We start from the raw sequence: 20,143 nt of genomic DNA, 5'->3' as shown, positions 1-20,143 counted from the left end.
ATTAAAAACTTTTTAGAATTTAATGAAAATGAAGGTACAACATACCCAAACTTATGGGACACAATGAAAGCTGTGCTAAGAGGAAAACTCATAGCGCTGAGTGCCTGCAGAAAGAAACAGGAAAGAGCATATGTCAGCAGCTTGACAGCACACCTAAAAGCTCTAGAACAAAAAGAAGCAAATACACCCAGGAGGAGTAGAAGGCAGGAAATAATCAAACTCAGAGCTGAAATCAACCAAGTAGAAACAAAAAGGACCATAGAAAGAATCAACAGAACCAAAAGTTGGTTCTTTGAGAAAATCAACAAGATAGATAAACCCTTAGCCAGACTAACGAGAGGACACAGAGAGTGCGTCCAAATTAACAAAATCAGAAATGAAAAGGGAGACATAACAACAGATTCAGAGGAAATTCAAAAAATCATCAGATCTTACTATAAAAACCTATATTCAACAAAACTTGAAAATCTTCAGGAAATGGACAATTTCCTAGACAGATACCAGGTACTGAAGTTAAATCAGGAACAGATAAACCAGTTAAACAACCCCATAACTCCTAAGGAAATAGAAGCAGTCATTAAAGGTCTCCCAACCAAAAAGAGCCCAGGTCCAGACGGGTTTAGTGCAGAATTCTATCAAACCTTCATAGAAGACCTCATACCAATATTATCAAACTATTCCACAAAATTGAAACAGATGGATCACTACCGAATACCTTCTACGAAGCCACAATTACTCTTATACCTAAACCACACAAAGTCACAACAAAGAAAGAGAACTTTAGACCAATTTCCCTTATGAATATTGATGCAAAAATACTCAACAAAATTCTGGCAAACCGAATCCAAGAGCACATCAAAACAATCATCCACCATGACCAAGTAGGCTTCATCCCAGGCATGCAGGGATGGTTTAATATACGGAAAACCATCAACGTGATCCATTATATAAACAAACTGAAAGAACAGAACCACATGATCATTTCATTAGATGCTGAGAAAGCATTTGACAAAATTCAACACCCCTTCATGATAAAAGTCCTGGAAAGAATAGGAATTCAAGGCCCATACCTGAACATAGTAAAAGCCATATACAGCAAACCAGTTGCTAACATTAAACTAAATGGAGAGAAACTTGAAGCAATCCCACTAAAATCAGGGACTAGACAAGGCTGCCCACTCTCTCCCTACTTATTCAATATAGTTCTTGAAGTTCTAGCCAGAGCAATCAGACAACAAAAGGAGGTCAAGGGGATACAGATCGGAAAAGAAGAAGTCAAAATATCACTATTTGCAGATGATATGATAGTATATTTAAGTGATCCCAAAAGTTCCACCAGAGAACTACTAAAGCTGATAAACAACTTCAGCAAAGTGGCTGGGTATAAAATTAACTCAAATAAATCAGTTGCCTTCCTCTATACAAAAGAGAAACAAGCCGGGAAAGAAATTAGGGAAACGACACCCTTCATAATAGACCCAAATAATATAAAGTACCTCGGAGTGACTTTAACAAAGCAAGTAAAAGATCTGTACAATAAGAACTTCAAGACACTGAAGAAGGAAATTGAAGAAGACCACAGAAGATGGAAAGATCTCCCATGCTCATGGATTGGCAGGATTAATATAGTAAAAATGGCCATTTTACCAAAAGCAATCTACAGATTCAATGCAATCCCCATCAAAATACCAATCCAATTCTTCAAAGAGTTAGACAGAACAATTTGCAAATTCATCTGGAATAACAAAAAACCCAGGATAGCTAAAGCTATCCTCAACAATAAAAGGACTTCAGGGGGAATCACTATCCCTGAACTCAAGCAGTATTACAGAGCAATAGTGATAAAAACTGCATGGTATTGGTACAGAGACAGACAGATAGACCAATGGAATAGAATTGAAGACCCAGAAATGAACCCACACACCTATGGTCACTTGATTTTTGACAAAGGAGCCAAAACCATCCAATGGAAAAAAGATAGCATTTTCAGCAAATGGTGCTGGTTCAATTGGAGGTCAACATGTAGAAGAATGCAGATCGATCCATGCTTATCACCCTGTACAAAGCTTAAGTCCAAGTGGATCAAGGACCTCCACATCAAAGCAGACACACTCAAACTAATAGAAGAAAAACTAGGGAAGCATCTGGAACACATGGGCACTGGAAAAAATTTCCTGAACAAAACACCAATGGCTTACGCTCTAAGATCAAGAATCGACAAATGGGATCTCATAAAACTGCAAAGCTTCTGTAAGGCAAAGGACACTGTGGTTAGGACAAAACGGCAACCAACAGATTGGGAAAAGATCTTTACCAATCCTACAACAGATAGAGGCCTTATATCCAAAATATACAAAGAACTCAAGAAGTTAGACCACAGGGAAACAAATAACCCTATTAAAAAATGGGGCTCAGAGCTAAACAAAGAATTCACAGCTGAGGAATGTCGAATGGCGGAGAAACACCTAAAGAAATGTTCAACATCTTTAGTCATAAGGGAAATGCAAATCAGAACAACCCTGAGATTTCACCTCACACCAGTGAGAGTGGCTAAGATCAAAAACTCAGGGGACAATAGATGCTGGCGAGGATGTGGAGAAAGAGGAACACTCCTCCATTGTTGGTGGGATTGCAAACTGGTACAACCATTCTGGAAATCAGTCTGGAGGATCCTCAGAAAATTGGACATTGAACTGCCTGAGGATCCAGCTATACCTCTCTTGGGCATATACCCAAAAGATGCCCCAACATATAAAAAAGACACGTGCTCCACTATGTTCATTGCAGCCTTATTTATAATAGCCAGAAGCTGGAAAGAACCCAGATGCCCTTCAACAGAGGAATGGATACAGAAAATGTGGTACATCTACACAATGGAATATTACTCAGCTATCAAAAACAACGACTTTATGAAATTCGTAGGCAAATGGCTGGAACTGGAAAATATCATCCTGAGTGAGCTAACCCAAACACAGAAAGACATACATGGTATGCACTCACTGATAAGTGGCTATTAGCCCAAATGCTTGAATTACCCTAGATGCCTAGAACAAATGAAACTCAAGACAGATGATCAAAATGTGAATGCTTCACTCCTTCTTTAAAAGGGGAACAAGAATACCCTTGGCAGGGAATAGAGAGGCAAAGATTAAAACAGAGACTGAAGGAACACCATTCAGAGCCTGCCCCACATGTGGCCCATACATATACAGCCATCCAATTAGACAAGATGAATGCAGAAAAAAAGTGCAGGCCGACAGGAGCCGGATGTATATCGCTCCTGAGAGACACAGCCAGAATACAGCAAATACAGGGGCGAATGCCAGCAGCAAACCACTGAACTGAGAACGGGACCCCTGTTGAAGGAATCAGAGAAAGAACTGGAAGAGCTTGAAGGAGCTCGATACCCCTTATGAACAACAATGCCAATCAACCAGAGCTTCCAGGGACTAAGCCACTACCTAAAGACTATACATGGACTGACCCTGGACTCTGACCTCATAGGTAGCAATGAATATTCTAGTAAGATCACCAGTGGAAGGGGAAGCCCTTGGTCCTGGTAAGACTGAACCCCCAGTGAACGTGAGTGTTGGGGGGAGGGCAGTAATGGGGGGAGGGTGGGGAGGGGAACACCCATAAAGAAGGGGAGGGGGAGGGATTAGGGGGATGTTTGCCTGGAAACCGGGGAAAGGGAATAACACTCGAAATGTAAATAAGAAACACTCAAGTTAATAAAAAGCTCTCTTTGTTAAAAAAAAAAAAAGATAAGGCCCCTCTGAAGAGCTGTTCTCAGCAGAGGTCTTCCTAGGACCTGCTACACAGCTCAGTGTCTCCCTCTATCCCTCCTGTTCCCTCCCTCTGTCCCATAGCTGTGGTTCCCAAGGATGTTCTTTTCTAACAGTCACAAGAATTGGACTCCTTACACCCACTTCAGTAGTTGGAGAAGAAGAGGTACTATCAAGCCATTAATGACATTGTCCCCAGGGAAGCTCAAAGGACTGTGTGGCAGCATGTGATTGGGTTAGTGGTAGACTAGTGGAGAAATGAATCTGCCCAGAGAACCCAGTGTCCCAAAGGATACTGGCATCTGTGTGCTGAACTCTAAAAGTCTGGGCCTGGGCGGTGAACTTTGCATATGGACTGTAGCAGCCACCAATGGATTCTCACAGCACCGCCCTTCATATTAGAGCCATGGTCTGAATTAGCATTTTAAGAGGGCTCGGAGTTTATCTGTGTGATTATTGCTATCATTATTATGCTTTTATAGTCTTCCAAGAGCTATAAGCAAGAGGAATTAATATCTACTTACTTTTATACATATTTAAATAATAATACTGTGATGAAAGCAATTAAAACTTAAGCTTGGGTATTTGGGAGGCCCAGGCTTGCCCTTTAAAATAGGTCTATACATCATTCAAGCTTAGGAATTACCTATTTCTGTAAGCCTGACATTGGAGCCTGGGTTTTGAGGATCTATGGCTTCAGTGTGTAACCTTGGGCATGCCATTGGACTCGTCAAGCCTTGAGCATCCTAGCTATAAATGAGGATAATGACCTGTACCCCACAGGCTTGCTACAGGACAGAATGGAGCTCAGACAGTTTGAGCACGGGATAACAGCCCGATAAACAGCAACAGGTTGAAAGGGCTCAGTAGCAAAACAATACATCCCTCTGCAAACTCAGTCTGAGCCAGGCTTGGAAAATCCATCTGCTATCCGTGAAGAACTGCAGGAAGAGAGGGTTGCAGGTGAATTACTTCCAATAAAGAGCCAGGTAATTTGCTTAATAGCAAGCAAGTCAAAACCCCAAGGCACATAGAAGGGAAAGGTTAAAAGTGGAAAACCAGGAAGAGTTGATACCAAAATTTATCCTCGGGGAATTTTACATTTAGATTCACTCAACAATGAAATAAATAGTCCTGTGTTAGGCTAACTAATGCCCCCTCAAAAATAGCTACATCCTAAGGTCTGGATGCTCTGGATTTTGTTTTATGTGCCCCAAAGGACATTGAAGATAGGGTTGAATTCATAATCATGATTTTGGAAGATGTCCTAGATTAGCGGGGGGCACTAAATATGAGAGAATCAGTTGCTTTTATATTATTGTAAACAGGTAGCCAAGATGCAGCAGGTTAAGGGAGGAAGGTTATTTGGGCTTACAGTTTGAGGGGATACAGTCCTTATTGGAGAAGATGGCATGGTGGCAGGAATGTGCAGCTGGGGTGGGGTTCCTCATCTCACATCTTGGTGGAATAGGAAGGACTGTGCTAAAAAAGTCTCATGGGCCACCCTCAGTGACTCACTTCCTCCAGCAAGAATCTTCCTCCTAAAAGTTCCACAGCCTTCCAAAACACCCCCTAAAGGTCTTCCAGCATTTCAAAAACAATGCCACCAAAGTGCCAGGGACCAAGTATTCAAACTTGGACATTTCTTTCACATTTAAATCACAACAGTATCATTAAAAGAGGGAGATACAGGACATTTTGCCTGAAATAGAAAAGCCAATGTATTTGTGGAAGCATGCTGGAATGATGGGCCGCAAGCCAAGGAACTGTATCAGACAGTAGCCAGAAGCTGAAAGAGGCCCCCTGCTCTGCACACACCTTGATTTTGGACTTTTGACATCAGAACTATAAGAGAAAAAGTATGCATTGACTTATCCCACATTTGGAGTAATGTTCAGGGATGCCAGGAGTAGAAACCAGCAAAAGATCTCTGAGCCTCACTTGCTCCTTGATTAATGGGTGCGGTCAGTAGAAGAAGAAGCTGAAGGATCATGGTTATTCAAGGATGAAGAGCTGGCTGAATCCTGCCTCTCCCCTGCCTAGCTGTGTGTCCTCAGGACAGTCAGTGAGTTTCCCCAAGTCCCATGTCCTTTATCCCCTACATGGAACTCAAGTTAACAGTGTGGGATTAAATGTGAGAATTTATGAACTATAAAACTATGTGAACTATTTCATTACTGTTTTCTAAATATAATTTCATTAACTCTAAGAATCTCATACACATAGTTTGATCACATTTACCCCAACTCTCCTCCCTAATTCCTCCCAGTTTCTTTCTTTTCTTTTGAGACAGAGCCTTTCTACATAGCCTTCGTTGGCCTTGAACTCCTAGAGATCCACCTGCCTCGGCCTTCCGAGTACTGAGGTTAAAGGCATGCACCACCACAACTGGCCCACATATTTCTTTTTAAAGAAGAAACTATGTCATAACAGATATCTTCATCCTCTGGTTCTTACAACCTCTCTGCCCTCTGCTGTGTTCTCCGAGTCGTAAGTGTAGGCATAGGGTTGCAAGTGCATTTATTTGGGGTGAGCACCCTACAATCAGTTGATCTCTGTGACTCTTGAGTAATGTTCTCCATCTGCTGCGAGCAGAGGACTGTAATCAAGAGACCTCCTCTTAAGGGGCTGGTAAGAGCACTGGCTGCTCCTACAAAAGACCCAGGTTTGGTTCCCAGAACTCTCATGGCAGCTCTTACCAGCTATAACTCCAGTTCTGGGGTTTTTGATGCCTTCTGGTCTCTGTAAGTACTGTATGCACATAGATGTATATGAATTTATATGTATACACACATATATGTATACACACATATATGTATACACATAACGTATATGGCAAAATTCATATACATTAAAAACGTGATGTCTACACGTTGTGTAAGAATGGTCATGGTCATTATATCCTAATCTGAAGTTCTTTCAAAATGTCACACATTTCAACATTTCACACAACTTCAACACCTCCAACTGCTTAAATTCATTCATTCATTCATTCATTCATTCATTTATTCATTCATTCTTCTTTTGATTGCTCACCCACAGCTTTGGCTACACATTATGATATTTTTATCAACTAGACATCTCTCTGATACAATGTTTTCTTTTCTTTGAAAGAAAGATATTGATAATTCCATCATCTTTAACTATTGGGCAATTTTCCTCTACTCAAAGTTTCCTGAAATATAAATCATGGAAATAATCCATGCTCCAAGCTATAACAATAGAAGTAACTATTACTTTTCAAGATTGTTCACAAATCTCTGTCTTCCTTGGTTCTGTGTGAAGTCAAGGGGACAAAAGAAATAGCTTAGGGGTGTAAAGTTAGATCCCATCAATAATTTTTACCATTTGTAATTCAGTTGAATATTTTTTAAGCAGCCACTCAAAGATTGCTGTTTCGATGGAAACTGTGTATGACCATTTTTGTAATAGATTTTTCCCCTTATTGTAAAGTGCGTTCATTGTAGAATATTCAGAAAATAGAACTAGGCAAAAGAAATACTATTAAAACAATTTATAACCCCACCACCTATGGATAGCCACAGTTGTGTTTTATATTTTTAAGTCAAAAGGGACAAAAAGGCACATTGGTGAGTGTAACATTTACAACCCCCAGGGGCTCAACTCTGATGATTTTTATCATGCTCTTGGGCCCTGCTGTGCATGAGTGAAGCTGTCGCATCCTGGAGTCTGGGAGTCCAGGGGAATGGCACAGACAGGCTGGAGAGGTCCTGGTACTCCACAGCCACCATAGGGCCTCCTCCTGACATAGAACAGTGTGAAAGTCTCCGTTTGTGCTTCCTCACCCCTTCTGTTCCAGCCCAATAGAGGGTGTGCATTTGGTCAGGCTCCACCACCTCCAGGGCTGGTCCTCTTGCTTCCATCCTCACCTTCAGATGCTCTTTAGCCCAGACTCCTACCCACCTCATCCTCATGACCAGGCCAGCTCCTAAGACTTGGGTATGGTCCGTGTGCTAGTGTGAGTGTGCTTATATGCAATCTACATAGTGCAGGTCCCACAAGGGTTTTTCCTTTGTTTTTGTTTCTTAATTTCATTTACATTGGTGCTCTGCTTCCGGGTATGTCTGTATGAGGCTATCAGATCACCTGGACCTAGAATTAGAGACAGTTGTGAACTCCCATGTGGGTTCCAGGATTTGAACCTGGGTCCTTTGGAAGAGCAGCCAGTGTTTTTAACCACTAAGCCATCTCTCCAGCTCCCGAACCATCTCTCTGGGCCCTAAAGATTTATTTATATAAGTATACTGTAGCTGTCTTCATGCATCCCAGTAGAGGGCATTGGATCACATTACAGATGGTTGTGAACCACCATGTGGTTTCTGGGACCTCTGGAAGAGCAGTGCTCTTACCCGCTGAGCCATCTCTCCAAACCTCCAGGAGGTGGTTGTATGGTTGACCTGAGTGGTGGGGTCTGCTTCATTAAAGTGTGGTATCCTCTGGCCCTGCTCACCATGAGTGTTTCAAGCAGAGGAGCGGGCATGAATCCACAGGGCTCTGGTTTCTCTACCCTTAGGCTCAGCACCAGATTGAGCACAGAGGAGTAGACACACATTTAATAGGTGAACAAATCAGTGGTGGCCCACAGCATCGTCAAATAGACTTCCAACTTGATTTGCATGTGATACTCTCCCTGGAAGTGGCTTAGAGAAATAAGGAAAACAGAGCTCAGAGAGAATTACTACTCTGCTTTTGCCGGAATGAGCCAGATGGCAGAGGTGGCCATTTGTAAAGGACTTCCGGTTGTCAGTGGTACAGAAGGGAGTTGGACTTCCTAGTGTTTTTGTTGTTGTGTTTAATTTTGTTTCTGTGATGGTTTGTATGTGCTCAGCCCACTGAGTAGCACTAGTAGAAAGTGTGGCCCTGTTTGAGTAGGTGTGTCATTGTGGGTGTGGGCTTTAAGACCCTCATCCTAGCTGCCTGGAAGTCAGTATTCTGCTAGCAGCCTTCAGATGAAGATGTAGAGCTCTCAGCTCCTCCTGCACCATGCCTGCCTGGTTGCTGCCGAGTTCCTGCTTTGATGATAATGGACTGAACCTCTCTGACCCTGTAAGCCAGCCCCAATTAAACATTGTCCTTGTAAGAGTTGCCTTGGGGGCTCGAGACCCCATGTGAACAACAACGCCAACCAACCAGGGCTTCCAGGGACTAAGCCACTACCCAAAGACTATACATGGACTGACCCTGGGCTCCAACCTCATAGGTAGCAATGAATATCCTAGTAAGAGCACCAGTGGAAGGGGAAGCCCTTGGTCCTGCCAAGACTGAACCCCCAGTGAATGTGATTGTTGGGGGGAGGGTGGTAATGGGGGGAGGATGAGGAGGGGAAGCCCTTATAGAAGGGGAGGGAAAGGGTTAGGGGAGATGTTGGCCCAGAAACCGGGAAGGGGAATAACAATCGAAATGTAAATAAGAAATACTCAAGTTAATTAAGATAAAAAAAAAAAAAAGACTTGCCTTGGTCCTGGTGTCTGTTCATAACAGTAAAACCCTAACTAAGACAGTTACTTAGTCCTTTTGTGACATAGCATAGGGCTGGAGGTGCCTGGATTTGGAAAGTTTATTTATTTATTTGTTTAGACTCCTGTGTGTGCAGAGGTTAAAGGAAAATGTTTGGTGTCTGTCATTCTCTATCTCCATGTTAGTTTTTGGGATAAGTTCTCTTACTGAACCTGAAGTGTTGGGATTTGAACATAGGTCCCCAACTTCATTGCTAGTGGCCTTAACCACATTTTAAAGATCATGCTCAAAAATTATAGGGAATAATAAAGTTTTATTGCATCGTACTGTTGTGCTCAAGTGCTGCTCCCTTTGTCAGTGCTTATTGCACAGCTTTCTGTTTCTGAAACATTTTCAAGAAAACTGGAGGCAACCCTAACACAGCCTCTGGCTATGCTGCAGAGTCTAAATGACACTTCTACTTCTGGGACAGGAGCCTGCTGGGTACCAAGGGTCAGTAAAGGTGGGTGGGGCTGAAACGGGCTGAGATGGATGAATCTGGCTCATGACAGGTGAAGAATATAAATGTCTTTACCCCACTCCGTCTTCAGTGACATCACACACAACAGCTTGAAACTGGACAGGCGGGGGTGTTTGTGTCCTAGAAATGGGCACACACTATACATTTATTCTTTTCTCCCTAGCTTCGAAGTCTACTTGTGTACAGGCTTAGTGATGGCGAATATTTGATCACCACCTTGACAGGATCTAGATTCTCCCAGGAGGCAAATCTCTGTGCGTATCTGACAGGGAGTTTCTGTATCGGGTTTACTTAGGTGAGAAGACTCACATTAAGTGAGGTTGGTATCATTCCATCTGGGCTGAATAAAAAAGGAGAAAATGAGCTGAGAGAACTCGTTATGTTTTATCGCTCTTTGCTTCTTAAATCCAAGGGCTGGGGAGATGGGTCAGAGTGTTAACTATGAAAGCAAGAGGACCTGAGTTCAAGTCCTACCACTCTTGCCCTGTCAGTGGAGAATGACAGAGGAAGACACCACTGGAACTGTGGCCCCCACTTCTGATTCCTGTTACCACAACCCCCACCACTATGCTCTGTACTCTGAGCCAAAAGGAGCTTTTCCTCCTTCAAGTTACTTTTGTCAATTGTTTTGTTCCAGCCACATAGAAAATATTCATAAAAGCCCCACCTCAGAAAGACTGCGCTGACATTTCTAGGTGCAGAAACATACGGTTCAAAACAGTGTTCTCAAAGTGATTCTGCTCAGTGGGATGGCAGAGACGAAGCTCTGTGTGTCTCAAGATGTCAAGACACTTTAGGAAGCAGGCCGTACAGTGTGACCTGTGAGGACACTGGTTTCCTAAACAGGTCCTCGGTGGTGTCATGTCTCTAGATACTCATCACAGGCTGATGAGACCTGACTTGTGACTGTGACAGAGGAAGTGTAGTAGGCACAAAAACACCACAGACGATGACATAGCCCAGGAGGAGTACAGCATCTGATCTGTCCTTCCCATTCACAATGGTCGTTCAGGTGTTCTCCTCTGAGATGGGCTCTGGCCACTGCGCCATCGCCACTGAACTCCTGATTGACTTCACAGGACAACACAACATCTCAGGATGTCTACACAGCTTCAGTAGCCACAGTTCTGCCACTCTCGGGTCAGACAGGTGCACAGAGTGTGCTGCTGACTTACTGAGTAGATAATTAGGTAAACTGGACAAATGAATTAATGAATATTAATTTCCAGAACAACACATTGCTGAGATAATCCAGTGCATCGCGCCATGGACAAAAGGCTTTCTGTTAGAATTCTTTCAATTTAGCAGTTAGCCCAGGCCGGGTCTTCTGTTCCATTTCAAGGTCAGGACCACGTGGTCCTGACCTTGGCAGATGATCCTTGAAAGGCTCGAAGCTTTTTCCCCTGCTTTAATCCTGTGTCCATTTAATGAGCTATACTTTCTCTGGAAACAGTACAGTGAATATCACCAAGATGGCTAATAATGTTAACATCACCACAGAGAGAGCCAGAGAGTACTCAATTAAAGTAATAACTCTTAATGCAGGAGAAATTGTTTTCCTCTTACGAATCCAATCTGGCCGTCAGCTCACCAGCATATTTAAATGACAGAAATTACCTGTAAGCCATAGATCTGTAGCGCGAGGTTGAAATGCACTTCTAGTTATACCTTTTGATGATGTGTTATGGATGTTCTTAAGGTCAGAGTTCATATCTTGTCAGGTTTGCACCTCCCATCGACAGCCAGCGTGATTACCTCCTCAAATATATAATGCGCAAAAATGTAAAGAGCCAAGGGAGGGAGGAAGAAAACCATTTTAAAGTGTTACTTAGAAAAGCCCAACAGTGTCACCTTCCTAAGGCCTCAAACGAGCACCACAGTTGTTATTTACCTTTAGCACTGAAGATGGGAATAAAAATCCCCTTTCCAAGCCAAGGCTCAATTCAAGAGCTTTTTTTCACCAAAGACACTGGCTGTCCTAGAGTGTCCCTCTCCCTTCACGGTTCAGTCTGTAGATTTTGAGGTATGAGGAGATTTACCAGAGGAAGTAGCCCAGGGTTCCCAAACATTCTGATGTAGAAAACATGCCCGACAGTGAGAAACAGGAAAGCCACCATGTCCCAGGCTAGCCTTGAACTCACGACGTAGCTCAGGCGGATCCCACGATCCTCTTCCTGCCTCAGGCTTCTAAGCACTAGGATTATAGACCTGTACCAACACTGAGAAGCCATATTAGAAAACTATTTTCCAGCAAGTGTACAGACAAAGAGCAAGGGTTTGGCTAGACGGTCTTAATGGCTACTATATGGAGCTGAAATCAAAAGTATTTACCTCCACTTTAGGGCTAGTCTTGCCTTGCAGATCAAAGCCTCATGTCCTCTCATGTTCTCTCCCCTACCCCCCTTCTGTGCACTGTGATTTAGAGAAAAACTGTAACCAGGACAACTTTCTCCGATAGTCTGGATTTAACCTATACTTCTCTCATGAAGGATGAGTTTTCCTGCTGCTTTTCAATAAAGCAGATGGGGCTGTGGCAGGAGGGACATTGCAATGAGAATAGGAAGGTTCCATGAATTAATGTCTGCAAGAGGACATTTATATTCGTTTTGGCTCATCTAAGTGGATTAGATGAATGGATTTAGCACAGTGGCCTTGGGTGGTGGGGAATGGTGGTGAGCAGGGTAACTGTGTGCACAGCCAGCATAGAAAGACCTGGAAGGCAGGAATAACTTCAGAGTCAGCCTCAGAGTGGGGCTGAATTCATCCTCAGCCGAGATCGTGTACCGTCTCCACCTATCCCTCCAAGGGCTTTGTTCATTTTCCATAACTCGGAGTAGAGTTCGGTCCTCAGCTGTTCAGAATTCATGAGACAGAAAAGTTATTCTATCCGAATTGTCAACTGGCTGAGCTCAATTCAACCTCTCTGGCAACTGAGAAAACAAATTATGACAGAGGAAAGAAATGGACCTTCGCAACTTGCTTTCCTAGGCTGCTTTTAAAGCAGCTCTGATCTATGGAGAGTCTGTCACACAGTGTTCCTTGTGGCGCTGAACGGAGCTGGTGGGTGGAGGGGGGCTCAAGTACATTTCAGTGGTCTCTAGGCACCCCTGTTACCTACTTGTCACCAGGACCAGAATTATAGTAGGTACTGCCGAATGCCTAATACCTGACTGCTTCAGGGACAAATGCGCCTCTGATTTGGAGCTGACGCGTCATTCATTTGCTACCCTCTATTAGGTGTCTACCAGATACATCAGGGGCTAGCGACATAGAGATGATTAAGACGTAGTTCCTACCCTCAAGGAACTGTATTTCATCAGCAGGACAGATGGGAATACGCAGTGACAAGTGAGAGAGACGCTGGCCTGAGGGTGATGGGCTGATTCTCACTTGTTATTTCCCGGAACTCATTGACCCAGGTGAGATGCAGACCCCCTGGAGAGCAAAACTGGGTCCAGAAGGGGGAGCAGAGAAGATAGTTGGCTTTCCTAAGTAAGGGATGACCTGGAGCCACTGCTCGCACATCAGCGGAGACTCTAGAGCTGTCATTAAGGAAATGGGGGAGGCTGTATCTGCATCCACTGTGGCGTAGTTATCAGGGTGGGGGTTGGGGGGAAGGCCATGTAGATGGGTAATCACCTTTTCTGCTTCCGAGCTCAGGTTATGGAATCTCCGGGAGGGCTTGTTAAAGTAGATTGCTAGGGCCAGGACTAGAGTTGTTCCTTTGCGGTGATGCCTGGTGGAGAATTTGCACTCAAGCCTGAAGGGCTTTCCAAGCAGTAGTCCTACAATAAATCATCCTCAATACTATAAGGCCCCGTGTTTAGTGCTTTCCAGAAACTGGACAGCTTAGCAATTCCCACAGCAGTACTATAGTGCAGAAATTATTATTATTACTATCTTCATTTTATTTTTAAAAGATTTATTTATTGTCGTTATTTTATGTTGTGTGTGTGTGCAGGTACACGCACATGTACCATGTGCATTTCGGTGTACATGGATGCAGAAAGAGGATGTTGGATTGGGAACCCTACCTTGGTCCTCTGAAATGCTGAGCCACCACATTCTCTTTATTTTATGCTCAAGAAAAGGGAGACCCAGAGATGAGAATGTGCCTCTCGATATCACAGAACTTGCAGGTAACAGAGATGATATTTAAACCTAAGTCTGCTTGAGTGGAAAAACCCATGTATTTTCTGCCATTCTGTCCCGTCTGCCCAGTGACAGAAAAGTGCTTCTTTTTTGTTTTAATACTAAAGTTGAAGAGATTCGACAATAAATAAGTGAACTCAGAGACTATTCTAGTTCAAATAGTCTCCCAAATATATTATTAAAATCATCCCCCAAGAGCTGATGGAGAGACTATTTATTTCTTGAAAATAGTTGTAAAAATATACGAGAGAACAAAAGCTGGCTGTGTGTGGAGCCCAAGGAGTCTCCTAGGCCAATAGCTATCAATCCTTCTCTAAAGCAATGGAATACATTTTGTTAAATAAAAGTTTGCTCAGCACTCTAATACAGAAAGCAGACAGGATTAAAGCTGCTTTCAGACCTGAGGGAGCACATGTTTCCAGGCTTGTTGGACAGACACCTGGGGTCTTCCTTAATGAAGGGTTGGCATGTATGGAAGCAAGACAGCCACCTAACTTGCTGTGAGTGGACAGCAAATGGGACCAGTGAGTTTCTCAGAACTAGGAGGAGTCCTGGCAAACACCCAGGACCCATGGCAACTTTTCCCATGGAAGGGCTTCACCAGGACTCTTGGGAGGTGGGAGTGGCTGGACAGGTTGGGCCAATGCTGTTGTGAGGCTTTTCTCATGATAATGGTTGCCTTTCGATGCCTTTAACTGTGGTTAGGTCCTCTTTATAGACCTTCTTTGAAAGGCCAGTGTTATGGTTTTAATGGGGGCACACACAAAACACTTTGTCCCCAGCTGGTGACCCTACTCTTTGGGAGCTTTTCTTTTCTTTTCTTTTCTCTTTTCTTTTCTTTTTTCTTTCTTTTTTTCGGAGCTGGGGACCGAACCCAGGGCCTTGCACTTGCTAGGTAAGTGCTCTACCATTGAGCTAAATCCCAACCCCTTTGGGACCTTTTCAAACGTTTCAGATCCAGCAGGTGATGCATGACTGTGGGGTTGGGCCTTGAATGTCATAGACTGCTTTGCATCTGGATCACCGTTCCTGCTCTGCTGAGATGTGTGGAATCCTGGCCACAGGTTCCTATCACTAGGAATTCCATTATGCCTTCTCTGTCATGCCTTGCCCATGATGACGGGATGTTGTTCTTGAGCCCAAATTAGCCCTTCCTCCCCTCAGTTGCTTCTGTCAGATATTTTGTCGATAATGAGAAAATAACAACTATAGCTACCCATCAAACTGCTTAGCTTACTACTGGAAGGGGCATAGCTACCCATCAAACTGCTTAGCTTACTACTAGAAGCAGCCAATTCTTCTGTGGGTTCGGTCCTAGTTTGCCTTCTGCTACTGTGAAAAGACACTGATCAAAACCAGCCTGGGAAGGAAAGCGTTAACCTTACAACTCAGTCTGCCCTAGAGGGGAGCTAAGACAGGAACTCAAGGCACAGACCTAGAGGCAGGAACTGAAGTAGGCCATGCGGGAACAACACTGCTTATTGGCTGGCCCCTCATGGCTTGCTCAGTCTGCTTTCTTCTACCTCCTAGGACCACCTGCCGGGAGACGGTTCCATCCTCCCACATCAATCGCTAACCAAGAAAACAATCCAGAGACTCGCCTAGAAGCCCATCTGGTGGAGGCATTTTCTCAGTCGAGATTTTCTCTTCCCCAGATGATTGATTGCTTTTTGTCAACTTTAAGTTGACAAAAATCTAATCAGCACTTTGTCTGTGAAATTCAGAGTAAGGAGTCTCATCAGATAACTTCCTTTTCTCTCTCTCTAAAAATCACATTTCCTATTGATTTTTTTTGTATCATTTCAAGTCATATAGCCCAACCACACTCATTTCACGGTCCTTCCATATCTGCCCTCCACTCTTGTAACCTCCCCCATCAGAAAATTAAAAATAAAAATTAAATTAAACAATAATAAGAAAACCCTCACCATGGAAACTGCCGTGTGTCACAGTGTACATCCCACAGTATACCCTTTGGCCAAGCAGGTTTACTTGCTAATAATCATTGCAATGAGCCTGGATTGAGGTCTCTGGCTTCTGCTACATCATTAATACTGGACCCTCATGGAGACTCGCCTCAGATAGCCTCATCAAATACTTCTAAAGAGAAGAACCCCATCCAACGATCTCTAAGATTTCTATCACCATCCAGCCACATACAGGTTCAGATAGAAATTACAGCTAACCTCCTTAGAGGGATTCTGTTCACTACTTGCTTCTGGTTGGGTGAATAGCTCAGTACTTACAGGCACCTCCAAAATGCCTGTGGCTCACTCCCATACACAGGATTGATCACAAACTATCCCAGATGCCAACTTCTTTATTTAGAATTTAATTCATTTACAACATTTTATTTCCATATTATTAGCAGAAACCAGGGAAGTAACTGTTCCCAATTCCCATCCTCCTTCTATTTGGTAATAATCCGGCCACACAACCAACACCAAGCCACTCACATCATCCTCTTTAAAGACTTTTTTTTTTGAGACAGTGTTTATCTATGTAGCCTTGGGTAGCCTGGAACTCATATGTAGACCAGGCTGTCCTTGAACTCACAGAGATCTGCTACATCTGTCTAACAGGTGCCGGGATTAAATGTGAATGCTACCACTGCATGCCTTTTAGTAAATTGTACTTTTATTTACGTGCATGTGCTACAGTATAGGTGCTGGTAGAGATCTGAAGAGGGTGTCAGATCTACTGGATCCAGAGTTACAGGTGGTTGCTGGGAATCAAACTCCAAGTGTGGCAAGTGTCATTATCCACTGAGTCATCTCTCCAGCATATGTATCACCCATTTGCAAGGAAAATACTTGTCCTCATTCTTATTTTTCTGTTACTACTGCTGGAAAAATGTAATTACCAGAGAACCTCTCCTGGGATGCAGGTGTGGGAGTCAAGTCTGGCAGGGACAGGCCATCAGATTCTTGCTCATCTTTAAACTCTTGTTTGTGAGGGAAACAAATGTCTATCTTGTTTAAATCACCATCTATATTATTATGGTATGTGAACAGTATATCTGTGTATATTTGTGTGTGTGAGAATGTGTGCATATATGTGTGCATGCGAGGTCATCATGTGTGTGAGATGCATCTATGTATGAGTGCATGGGCACATGGAGGTCAGGGGTCAATATAAGGTGTCATTTTTACCTTGGTTTTTGAGACAGGGTCTGTCATTGAATCTGGAGCTCACTGTAGTGGCTAAATTTGAAGGCTAGCGAGCTCCAGGGGTCTGCTGGCCTCTGTGGGCTTGAGGATTGCTCTGGCTGGTTTCTGGGCCAGTGCCTCATGACACTGGCTCACTCTGTCTCTTGTCTTCAGGAACCTTGAGCTATTGTTCCAGGTGTGATTTCCTGAAACCACCATTTGAAGGACACCGTGTGCACTTCAGTGTACAGTTCCTGCCTTCCAGATACCCCTCCAAGGTTACAGACCCAAAAGATGCCATCTTAGATCCCTACAGTCAGCCTGTCAGCTGAACATCATAAACAGCTTGACGGATAGCTCTTGAAGAGTGAGAGGAATTTGTCCAGCTCATGTGGGGAGACAATGTGTTAACACTACTTTTCTGAACTGTGGCCTCAATAGAAACAATTGGTGACATTAAAAATGGCAGAATGGGGGCTGGGTTTGGTGGCACATGCCTTTCATCCCAGTACCCCTGCTGCAGATGCAGGCAGATCTCTGTGAGTTCAAGGCTAGCCTGGTCTATAAAGTGAGTGCAGGACAGTACAGTCAGGGCTCAGTTACACAGAGAAGCCCTGCCACAAACAAACAAACAAACAAACAAACAAACAAAGGAAGAATGGAAAGATACTTGTGCTTTAGCCCTGGGCAGCCTCAGAAAGCCACTGCACCAACCTTAGAATCATTTGCCCTCTATTCATTCAGTGAGACAGTAAGAGTCCATTTGTCTCAGCCACTTTTGCTTTTTCTGTTATTTGTGTCATTTAAAGATTCCAATAAACACAACCAACTACCTTTTACCTCTCAAGAGGTTTTTGTGACTGGGACAAGAAGTTGTGGGTGGGTTTAAGGCCACACTCTGACTTCTTTAATGAAGTTACCAGCGGAGAATGGTGTCCCTGGCTGTCATCATCAGGTGGCCCTCTGAGGTCCCCCTGAGATTTGATGCACAGTCTGCACTTACTCTAGCCTGTAGGTTGTTAACAGCAGGGGTTTCCATGGTAGGGCTCCTCTGACTTCTCTTTACTTCCTAGAATGGAGGAAGCCAGCATGGTCGTCTGGATAGCTAAGATCATTAACAGTTTCAGGTGTAAGGGAATCTTTGCAAACCCACAGGGATGTTTTGTTTTGTTTTGTTTTCTAACCTTTAGTGGTTTTGAAAACAGAAGCACCCCCAGGAAGCCTCAGCTCTACAATAGAATCAACATCCTCCATTCTAGCAATGAGTTGGTTGTGAGGTGAACCTCCTGTCCAGGCAGGTCACGTTTCTCTTCTGAAGTTTCCCTTTCTAGAGTCAACAAACAGGGGAGAATCTGCATTGCCTCCACGACTCCTACATGGCTAACAAATGGGATTCTTCAACAGTTTTCCCATTGCAAGGGTTGGTCTGCCTAGGGATGGGGCTCAGTGGGTGGAGAACTGAACCTGAGAGTTCTCTACCAAGTCAAGACGGAAGAAAGGACTACAACCAACCAACCAACTAACCACCACCACCAAAAATCAAGGTCAGGATTAAATCATCATCATCATCATCATCATCATCACCATCATCATCCTCCTCATCATCAAAAACAACAACAACAACAACAACAAAGTCAACAGTGTGAAGCCATACATCAAACCAGAGTCAGAGAAACTTCTTAAAGAAGAATGTGGGGACAGATCCAGTGAAGGATAGGAAAGAAACCACATATGTGTAGGTAATGGTGTGCTTGTGTGCACACATGGGTCTGGTGGATAACCTATAGCAGCTGACATCTGATGGCAGAGAACGGTGTACCTAGCTCACTTAAGAAATTTGAGGGAAGATGTGTTTATTTACATCCAAGATGCCGCCTAATGCATCTTGCTCAGGAAAACAGTGCTCACCCAATGGATCCAGGGTGTGACCTGCTAACTAATTATGGCATTTATTTCAATATTTCTTGTATGACAGCCAGTCAATTACTTGGCTATTTCCCCATCTGGATCAAAAGACCTTTGAGGATGGATGGTTTCTTATTCTTTCACAGCATATACCAGAATGCTTTGTACATATAAAGTACTCAATAAACATTTTGATTAATAGCCACTGTCAATCTTTTCGGTTGTTTCTTTTTTCTGTTAACATTAATAAGTAGATTAACAATGGTTTTGATGGTGTATTTTTTTCTCTAAGTGATATGATCTAAACAGAGACTAATCATCAAGGGGCACAAATTAAACCTTAGGTGGAAGAATTAGGTGGAAGAGTTTAACATATTTAAGAAGACATGCGGAGAGAGACAGGGAAGAGGCGAGAAGCTGAGTGTGCCTCTGATTTTTCTCAGCTTTCAGATTTTCTTTTAGAAACCACCCAATCCTTTTTCTACACATGGTATTTTCCAGCTGTATATCTTTTTTTTTCTACAATGTTTTTCCTATTTGGCCATAGAGTTTCATTTATTAATGAAACATAATTAGGCCCCATTTCAAAAGGAGGAACAAAGGCCGTTTTGTCCTGCTCTGAAGCTTGGTTCAGCCCAGGTCACGGTGACTGTCAGCATCTCTGTTTTCAGGCTACATAGACTTGGATGCTTCAGCAAGACAACTGGGGGGCCAGTTGGTCAACTTCCCACTCCCTGGAGCCCCTGAAAGCAGTCCTCCCAAGTTCTGGAGTCTGTGTTCAGTGATCATAAATACAGGCCTATGGCTTCCAGTCCCACTTGGCAAGGAGAGTGTGGTAGGTTCACTGCCAATTCTGTCATTTCTCAGGGCCCAGAGCTATCTCGTGATGGCTCACACGCTGGCCTTCCAGAATGGGAGCTCTCTCTTCAAAAGCTATTACCATCTCCTCACTGATTAGCTGTTGCTTCTGAAAACGTTCAAAAGACTATGAAAATATGGCCCTCTCACGCAAATATAATTAGAGAAGACTAGAGAAAGACAAATGAGCAACACTGGGAAACACAGCACTGACTTCTGTCCATTGAAGGTGGACACTGCTAACAACTCTATATTCACCATTAAAATCCTTGTAACAGCCCCTTGTAATAATCTGA

The 20,143-nt window shown here is 43.4% G+C and overlaps 1 protein-coding gene and 1 long non-coding RNA gene across 2 annotated transcripts in view; one reads left to right on the top strand and one right to left on the bottom strand.

Annotated features, from left to right (window-relative positions):
- Positions 1-20,143, bottom strand: part of Spon1 (spondin 1) — a 299,164-nt gene that overhangs the window by 45,231 nt on the left and 233,790 nt on the right. The gene's annotated exons all lie outside the window — the stretch shown is intronic.
- Positions 3,691-19,990, top strand: LOC134483774 (uncharacterized). Its single transcript, XR_010060755.1, has 2 exons — positions 3,691-13,202; positions 13,745-19,990. It is a non-coding gene; the product is annotated as an uncharacterized LOC134483774 (long non-coding RNA).

Source organism: Rattus norvegicus, chromosome 1 (genome assembly GCF_036323735.1).
Source record: "Rattus norvegicus strain BN/NHsdMcwi chromosome 1, GRCr8, whole genome shotgun sequence".
NCBI classification, from domain to species: Eukaryota; Metazoa; Chordata; class Mammalia; order Rodentia; family Muridae; genus Rattus; species Rattus norvegicus.
Note: the sequence above shows the minus strand (reverse complement) of the source record. Positions and strands in the feature narration are given on the sequence as shown.